At 36.4% G+C, this 9,150-nt stretch overlaps 1 pseudogene; it reads right to left on the reverse strand.

Annotated features, from left to right (window-relative positions):
* Positions 1-297: 297 nt before the first annotated feature.
* On the reverse strand, positions 298-8,920 carry LOC118722940 (annotated as a pseudogene).
* Between the last annotated feature and the right edge of the window lie 230 nt (positions 8,921-9,150).

The raw sequence follows: 9,150 nt of genomic DNA on the forward strand, positions 1-9,150 counted from the left end.
TTATTGAATGGTTTGTCATCATTTGAAAAAAATTGAGAAGACTATTTGATTACATATAGAGTTGCCATATGATTTTTACCTTTAATGCTTCTGAAATTACACTAGAATGACAGCTGAGAAATTAACATTTTACTAACCCATAACAGAGAGAATGATAAAGGGAAAAAAGAAACAGTGAAAAAAAAAAAGTAGAACAGAAAAATAATTGGTGGCTATATATAGTTGGACACAGTTGTATCTTGCACACTAGAAAATCTTTTACAAAATAATCACCTGAGGTCAATAGAAAACCAATGTTCAGTGTTGTGCTGCAAGATTGGTTAGTTTAGCAGTCTTCTCCTGTTTTCTCCAATGTCCTGCTTTAAGATGGCTTATAATTGTTTTAGTGATTGCCACCCACCCCAAGATGCTTTTAAGTAAATGCTGTGTTGGTCACTATAGTCTGCATATTCCTGTCCATAACCATAGTTCACATAGTTATTCCCAGTAAAATCCTAATTATCTTAGCCACTAAAGTTTTGATCACCACCTGCAGCACTAATGTAATTCCATATCCTTGAGAATAATAGCTATTAAATCCTTACTTCCAGTTTGGCCCTGACTATGGCCCCTAGTACCACCTCATCCACCAGCTGCAGTATCTCTGCTCCTTTTTGTTGTTGCTCTTGCTACCTATATACTTCTTTTGGTTTGGCAACATTGATCTCACACTTCCCAGAACCAATTTCATGATATGTGCTTTCTAGCAGTTTCTTCACTGGCTCTTCATCTGTGTATGTGAAAGAAGAAAAATCTCTTCTTTCATTTGTTTTTGTACTCATTGGGAAGTTCAATATTTTCAATCTCTCCAAAGAGTCCAAAATATTATTTACTTTGTTCTTCAGAAGTATCTGAACTCAATCTACCCAGAAAAAACCCCTGCATTTTGGGGGGATGTTCTTTCCCTTTTAAAGCTTTGGCTCTTTTGGGGTCTATCAATCTGTCATCCAGTTTGTGTACCTTCAGTTCTAAAATCTTATCAATACTAGAAGCATCTTTGAAAAGCACAAATCAACCCAAATCCTTTTGATCTTTCATTGATTGGGCCTATTTCAATTGTGCATCTACAGCTTCCCCAAATTGAGACAAATAGTCAGATATTTCTTGCTCGTAGCCCAGCTCAAGCCTCCAGTAAACATTTTACTATCATTCTGCTGATTCTTGCCCACATTGACCTTAGATCCTTCTGTGAGTTCTCTATGTTGCTGTATTGGCTCACGTTCTCCGTGTTGGTGGGGCTGTCAGCAGGGTGCTTGGTACAGTCTGGGTCATGTCAGCCCCATCGGTGGTAGCAGTGACAATGGTTTTTATGAAGCTGAATTTAAAATGGTAGTGGAAGAGTAAAAGAAACTATTTCAACAAATATTTCAGAGGTGAAAAAGAGGTGGAGAAGTGGTGACTGACTTATCAGACATAATACAAGAAGTTAAAACCTAAATCAGTGTCAAAGGGGACCAAATAAAAGCTAACCAATTCATCTAACAAAACATCTGGAAGCTCAGCCTTTGAAATCAATCAGCTTTACAAACAGGGAAGAGTTAGGGTGAACTCAGAGAAACATGTCACTATAGTAAATGAAGACATGAAGGCTTTCCCTCCAGATTCCCTTTTTTACCTGGTGCAGTCAGGCAACTTATTCTGAACTTCCACTGTGTGAAGGATGGAATATGATTTTTCCTCTGGAGAAATAGAGTCAGTAAGGCTCCTAATAAGGAACAACAGACACATGGAAAAGAGGATAATTCATGGCACTGATAATCAGGGATTTTTTTTTTTTATAAATCCATATAATAAACTATAGGACTCTCAGAATATCAGGAGAAAACTAGAGGATTTTTGTTTAGAATAAGTAGTTTTGATCAAAAGTCTAGTGATACATTTTTAAATATAAATGGAAAGCCAATATTTACCAAACACTAGACAAAAATCTCCAAAATAAAAGATCAAAACAAACAGAAAAAAAAACTAACAAAAATTATATAAGGTGAGGAAGAAGAAAATCTTCATAATACATAAGATGTTCAAAGAGATTTCATTCTGTCTATAAAATGAGAAACTGATGCAACCAAAAAGGAACAGTTCTAGAGTTAAAAATAGAAGAAAATTAAATATATAACTTATTTATTGAATCAAAAGCAGGATGGAAGTTGAAGTTGAGAAACCCAGGAAAATAGACTAAAATTTTAAACAATATAGAATATAGGAAAACATGACAATGACAAAATGAGAATATTGTATCCTGCTTTCCAACATCTAATAAGAGTTCCAGAAAACCTGAATATAGAAACTATGAAAGAAATATTAGGTTTCCCTGAACTGAAATACATAATCTTCCAGAAAGAGAGTTCCCAGAATGACCAGAACAATAAATAAGAAACATCACTAGAAATGTCATCAAGAGTTAAAGAAAGATTCTGAAAGATTATATACACACAAGGCCCTTATAACTAGAGGGCCAATGCATGAAAATTGGTGTGGGGGGGCCCTCAGCCCTCAGGGGATGTCCACCTGCCAGCTTAAGTCAGTTCCCTGGGAGGATCAGTCCTAAACTGGCACTCAGACATCTCTCTGGCGGCCTTGGAGCCCTCAGGGGATGTCTGACTGTGAAGAGTGGGCCTAAACCACTGCTGGACAGCCTTACTGCTGCAGAGGAGGTGGGAGAGGCTCCCCCCACCACTGCTGTGCCACTGTGCTCACAGACATCAAGCCCAGTTTGTGGCTGAGAGGAGCTCCCCCTGTGGGAGCACACTGACCACCAGGGGTCAGCTTTTGCATTGAGCATCTGCCCCCTGGTAGTCAGTGTGCATCATAGTAACCAGTCCTTCGTGGTCATTCTGCTGTTAGGGTCAATTTGCATATTAACCTTTTATTATATAGGACTAGATGCCCAGTGCATGAAATTTGTGCACTAGTAGGGTCCCTAGTAGCGCTGGCTGCTGGCCAGGTACTCTTCCCTTCCTCCAGCTGTCCCCGACCCTGGTCACACTCCCAGAAGAACTCCTGGTTGAGAGAACAATTTGCATACTATGCTTTTATTTTATAGGATAGGTATTACATGACATCAGCAACATTAGATACTCAATTATGGGGAACCCAAACCTCTTAAGTTTTGATGCAAGATTATTCTTAGTCTAGAATTCCATATTAACTCTATCAGCCTTAGTTGCAAATAAAAGAATGTACACTGTTGGCCAAGAAAAATATATTTCTAAAAGACAGTGGCTAATCCACTGAATCATTGGAAGGGATAGAGAAAATAGCTCAAGATCAGGTGTCCAGTATCAAGGCCCAGAAACACCCTGATGGGAAACTTTTTTTATTTTATCCCTCCACCAACTTTGCACTGGAAATCACTGTAGCTACCCCTGCGTCCAGCACCACTGCCCTTGAAAATCACATGCCCCTGAACCTTCACTAGAAAAATAATAAACTCCTACAAAACTCAAACTACTTGCTTCTGAATGAAAATCTGTACTGATTTAATAGTAACAGCACCATACCTGCAAATGAGGTTGGTGAAAGGAATAGTCTGAATTATACCTTGAAAAGACAGAATTCACAAAGTGGGAATCATAAAAATACAGGGGAGGTATTTGAGAGTTACTTTCAATGGACACTATCCCAATCAAATGACAAATGTATACTATTGTAGTCAAATTATCAATCAAATTTGAGAATAGGCGTTTGTAAACATATAAGGATTCAAATAAACTTTCATGCATCCTTTCTTAGAAAAGATGAACAGTAAAATAAAATTTTAAACCAAGAAAGAAGACTGTAGCATCCCAGATAAAGATGAAACACTGAAGAAAGATGACATTTGTTCAGGAGACCTTGAGTATAACCAGCTGGGCCTGAAGAAGGATGATGGCGGGATGGCTTGGAGACTTCCAAGTGGAAAAAAAGATTTTAATAAATTTATTTGTTATCTCATATTTTAACATATGAAAAAATATTAGTAAGTGTTTGACAAGTTTATTAAAGCCATTGGGGGAAAATGGAAAATAGAGAAATACAAACAGAATAATAAATACAGTAAAGTAATAGAGTAAATCTGGAAAGGAAGAAACATAATATACTACTAGGCTCAGCAGTAAGTAATATTTAATTATTCAATATCATGGAAACTGAGTACTGAATTCATTATAAATGTGTTCAATTATATTGAGAGAACAGTATGAGGGAACACGTGTGTATGTGTGGAAGGTATTGTATTGACTGATAGATCCTGAACTAGCAATCGGGAAATCTAAAACCACTGAGATTGATAAATTAAGAAAGAGTAATACAAATACAATGTTTATAAAGATGCTGACAATTATAAAAGAAAACGTAAAAGAGCTGAACTTGATATGTATTAGGAGAACAGGACTTGAAATTGAAGAAGAATGGGGCAAGAGACAATATTTTACTCAAAATACACCTTTTATTTCTATTGATTTTTAACCATATGAATGTAATACATTGATAAATGTAAGCTTGCTTTTTAAAAAGAAAACTACCTTGTAAAATGATGATGCAGAAAGTGGGATCTCAAGAGCCTGGATATCAGAGAGCAAGACTTTAAAATAGGATCACACCCTGACCGGTTTGCTCAGTGGATAGAGCGTTGGCCTGCAAGGTTCGATTCCGGTCAAGGGCATGTACCTTGGTTGCGGGCACATCCAAGGAGGTGTGCAAAAGGCAGATGACTGATGTTTCTCTCTCATCGATGTTTCTAACTCTCTATCCCTCACCCTTCCTCTATGTAAAAAAATCAATAAAATATATATTTTTTTAAATAAAAAAGGATCACTAGTTTTGCATAACAGAAGACAACCAATATGAACTTACAGGAAAATGAAGAAGAAAGAAAGTAAAAAGGAGATGTCAGGAGAAATACATAATAGGAAATAGAAAAAAGGTGAAATTTTATGCCACACTTAATATAACTCTTTTTCATTACACTACAAAACCATCAGTACCATATCCTGAATTTACAAATGAATGGTGTAAGTGATCTCTGACAAGGAAACTAAAGAAGAAATTGTCATTCTTTCATACATAGGTGATATCAGATGAAGAAAGATTCAACAGGCTGGGTTCATTCTTAGGAAATGAACTCCTTTTGTAGCAGCATGGAGGGACCTGCAAATGATTACGCTAAATGAAACAAGTCAGACAAAGACAAGTACCATATAATTTCACACATATGTGGAATCTAATGAACAAAATAGAACCAAAGTCATGGAACAGTCAGATAGCTGTTATAGGGGTTGGGAAAGGGAGGGGAAAATGGATGAAATAAGATGAAGGGATTAGCCAAAGAACATATATGCGTAGACTGAGAACATAGACAACAGTTTACATCCAGAGCCAGGGGTGAGGGCTGGGTGAAGGTGGACAAAGGAATGGAGGGAAATAGGGTCATCTGTAATAGCATCAACAACAAAAATGAGCTTCTTGAAAATTAGGATTTTTTATTTATAGATTTGATTTTGTCTGGAACTTGAGGGGCAGTAATTACACAACTAATATCTGAGTGACTGTGCGTTAGGCATTAAATATCTGATGAGTTTAGCACAATGCTGATATATAGTAAAGATTTGGGATAAGGTAGATTTATATATATATAACCTCATAATACTCACAACAGCCCTCTGAGGTAAGTAATAACTTCATATTAACTCCTTTTTTTTCCAGGAGGAAAAGGCTGAGAGACATAATTTTCTCTAGATCACATAGACCAGTTCCTGTCAATCAAACTCTTAGCACAAACCAACAAAAACATCATCAAATTCATCCTAAGGCAGGAATAAAACCATAAATTCACTAATCACTCATTAATATCCTCTGTGTGCTATTTTTTAATGAGTGGCAAAAGATGAAGAAATATACACCCTTTTGCTTTGGAACCTTAGATGCTCTAACTATTCTTAAACAGATTGAATGGTAAAAACTGAGTAGGAGTGAAAATGATCATGAAAGTATAAAGGAACTTTTAAACATGTCCATATTTTATGTAGGAGGGTTGTTTTGTTCTGTTTTATTTTTAACATCATTTCTGTGTGTGTGTGTGTGTGTGTGTGTGTGTGTGTGTGTGTGTGTGGCAGGGTAACTTCTATCCTCACATTATTTTAAGAAACACCAATACACAGATCATTTAACATATCAGATCAAGAATGTTATCCTGATTCTGTTATGAGTACTAGATCCTCAACAACTAGAACAGAAAGTCCAAAAATACCAACTAAAATTAATAAATGAAAAAATGGCCATAGAAGCATGTTATTTGAAAAGATGCTAGAAAATTCAGTTTGAAAACAGTGATACAATCCTTTAGCTTTCCAATACCCCAATTTACTTCATGTTACTGTTATATACTGTTTTAAAAAAAGGAGTTGGTTGGAAATTACAAATTAATGTGTCTTAGAAATCACTCTTTTCTCTCCAATATTTAAAAAACCATCCATCTTTGCAATGATGTATTCTAGAATTTTGCATAGGGTCAATGTCAATGATATGTTGGACTCTAAACAACAATGCTTCCAAAAATTAGCCAGGGAATAAAACTGGGGAACACAGAAGAGGGGTGTTAAAGACTATGATAATTTATAAAATATATGTCCTCTAAAAGTATTCAGATTCAGTAGTTTCTTCTGACCAGTCAATACATTCTAGCCAGTTGTTTTTTTTAATATATATTTTATTAATTTTTTTACAGAGAGGAAGAGAGAGGATAGAGAGTTAGAAACATTGATGATAGAGAAACATCGATTAGCTGCCTCTTGCACACCCCCTACTGGGGATGTGCCCTCAACCAAGGTACATGCCCTTGACCGGAATCGAACCTGAGACCCTTCAGTTCGAAGGCCGACGCTCTATCCACTGAGCCAAACCGGTTCCGGCCATTCTTTCCAGTTTTATTTGTCCTATGGGCTATCAGTTTGTGGTTTCTTATCAAAGGTGTCTATTTGTCATCAACATCCTTTTCAAAAGCAGTGCCATCATCTGTGTCAGTTCCTACGGACTCCTCAGAAGCCACCTGCAGTCAGTAAATTCCTTGTTTCATTGAAGATGTGTTGAGGCCCAGCTATGTCCCAGTCATTTTACTAGCCATAAGGGAAGCACCACAAAGAGCACAACATAGAGCTTTGTTTCTAGTGCCATACCTGGGATGGAAAAGTAACCGCTGACCTAACCACACAAATAAATATGTACTTACAAATCATAACATACACTGTTTTTACAGGATGCTGTGAAAAAAAATCTAACAGGAGTATTGATCTGTCTGAGGTTGTCTCAGTCTGCAAAGGCATGTTTCTTCTAGTAGGAGACCTGAGCTAATTTAGACCGTTAGGTGCTGCTTCATAATATCTTCACCCATATAGATTTGAATCCTCTTGCCTGTAAACAATTTTGTTTTATCCTCCTATGGTTTGAAGATCATTCTATTTTGAAAGAGAGGATAAAAGCAAGTTAGGGAGTGCCTGCTCCTCCGTATTACTTATCCATATTTTAACGTTGGCCCTAATGAACACACTGCTGCTTCATTGATCTTTTTCCTCAAATGCAGCTTTTTTAAAAGGCATTTCTGACAATCTTTGCATGCTTGTTCTAGTCTCGGATCAATCTGGATTTTAAACTTTATGACACTATTCTTTAAAAAGGCAGCTAAACTTAGTAAAATTAAGCTTGGGTTCAGATTTAAATCCCTAATTGAATAGTAACAAGTTATTTTATCACTCTGAGACTTGGTTTCCCATTTTAAAAATAAGAGTAATAATTCGTACTTTGCAGTGTTGAGGTAATGATGAAGCTAGATCATGGAAGCAAAATATATCTTGCAATGCTTAGCATAGACCAGGGCCCCACCAAACAACTGAGGCCTGTTATTTTTTTTACAGGTCTATGCTCTATACAGTGGGTTGTCCTCCCCTAAACTGTGAGTTTCTTAGGGAAATAGAGTCAGCCACTTTTGTTCTCTCATACATTATGTCTAAACACATGTTCCCTAATAAATAGAGCAGGCAGGTATGTTGACCACTAATAACACTGGAGAGAAACCTTCAAAGCAATTCCATATTTGACAATATTCTTTAGTTTAATTGAGAAGAATAGCTTTTATCTTATAAATACAAAATTGCATGCTCCTTTCCAGTTAAACACACAGTTTGTTTCCCACTAATTGTCACCTCAGTGGCTTCTGCTCCAATGAACATTCATACATTGTGTTGACAGATTCACACTTCTATTCTCACAACATACATACCCTGCATGATGTGGGCTTATCTCCCTATACCAAGCAATCCTCTCCTAAATTTTTTACTGAATCAAAGTGTTTAGTTATTTTGATACAACTGAGCAAAAATAAATTTCATCAAACATCATTAGAACGAGGTACAGAAGAGAAATTCTAGTCTTATAAACTTATAGCCTCTTTGTGTATGGCAATAAATTCTTAACTCTAGGAGGGTATATAGAGAAAGAAAGGAGCTCTTACTATCCCAGTTATTTAAAAACTACTATAAACATGTTAAATGTTACAAATGAGCCTCATTTTATAAAACAGAAAGGCAAACAGCCTCTATTATATAAATCAGTTGCGTTCTAGCAGTTTATTCCAGCAAATATTTCTTTTGGGGGCATCTGAATAAAACTGTGTTCCATTAGAGAACTAAATTAAACTTCTCTGGGCTCATATCCTAATAATAGAGATAAGTCCATTTTTCCCCTCCCTATGCCATACCATTTCTGTGATAATAACCTGGTGTAGAGGAGCTGTCGATGCTCTTCCCAGATCCCCTCAAATCCCTTTTACAGGTCCTGTGTGCCCACCTCTGGTTTCTGCATCCTTTGTTTCTAGTGCCATACCTGGGACTCTCTTCAGAGAGTCATACATTGCTAGCTTACCCTGCTATTATTAGACTTAAAATATCTAAGTACAATTTTAAATGTTATTTCTTTAAAAAATATATTAATTTATATTTTACATTAAAATTAGATTCTTAGAATACACTTAACCTTCCAATCTAAAGACTATCTATACTGGCACCACTGAAAGGCTCTCTCACCCACAAACTACTAGTGACCATAGCTCTATAGCTGACTTAAACTACCAGATTTTCCTTT

This window comes from Pipistrellus kuhlii, unplaced genomic scaffold, assembly GCF_014108245.1.
Source record: "Pipistrellus kuhlii isolate mPipKuh1 unplaced genomic scaffold, mPipKuh1.p scaffold_m20_p_2, whole genome shotgun sequence".
NCBI classification, from domain to species: domain Eukaryota; kingdom Metazoa; phylum Chordata; class Mammalia; order Chiroptera; family Vespertilionidae; genus Pipistrellus; species Pipistrellus kuhlii.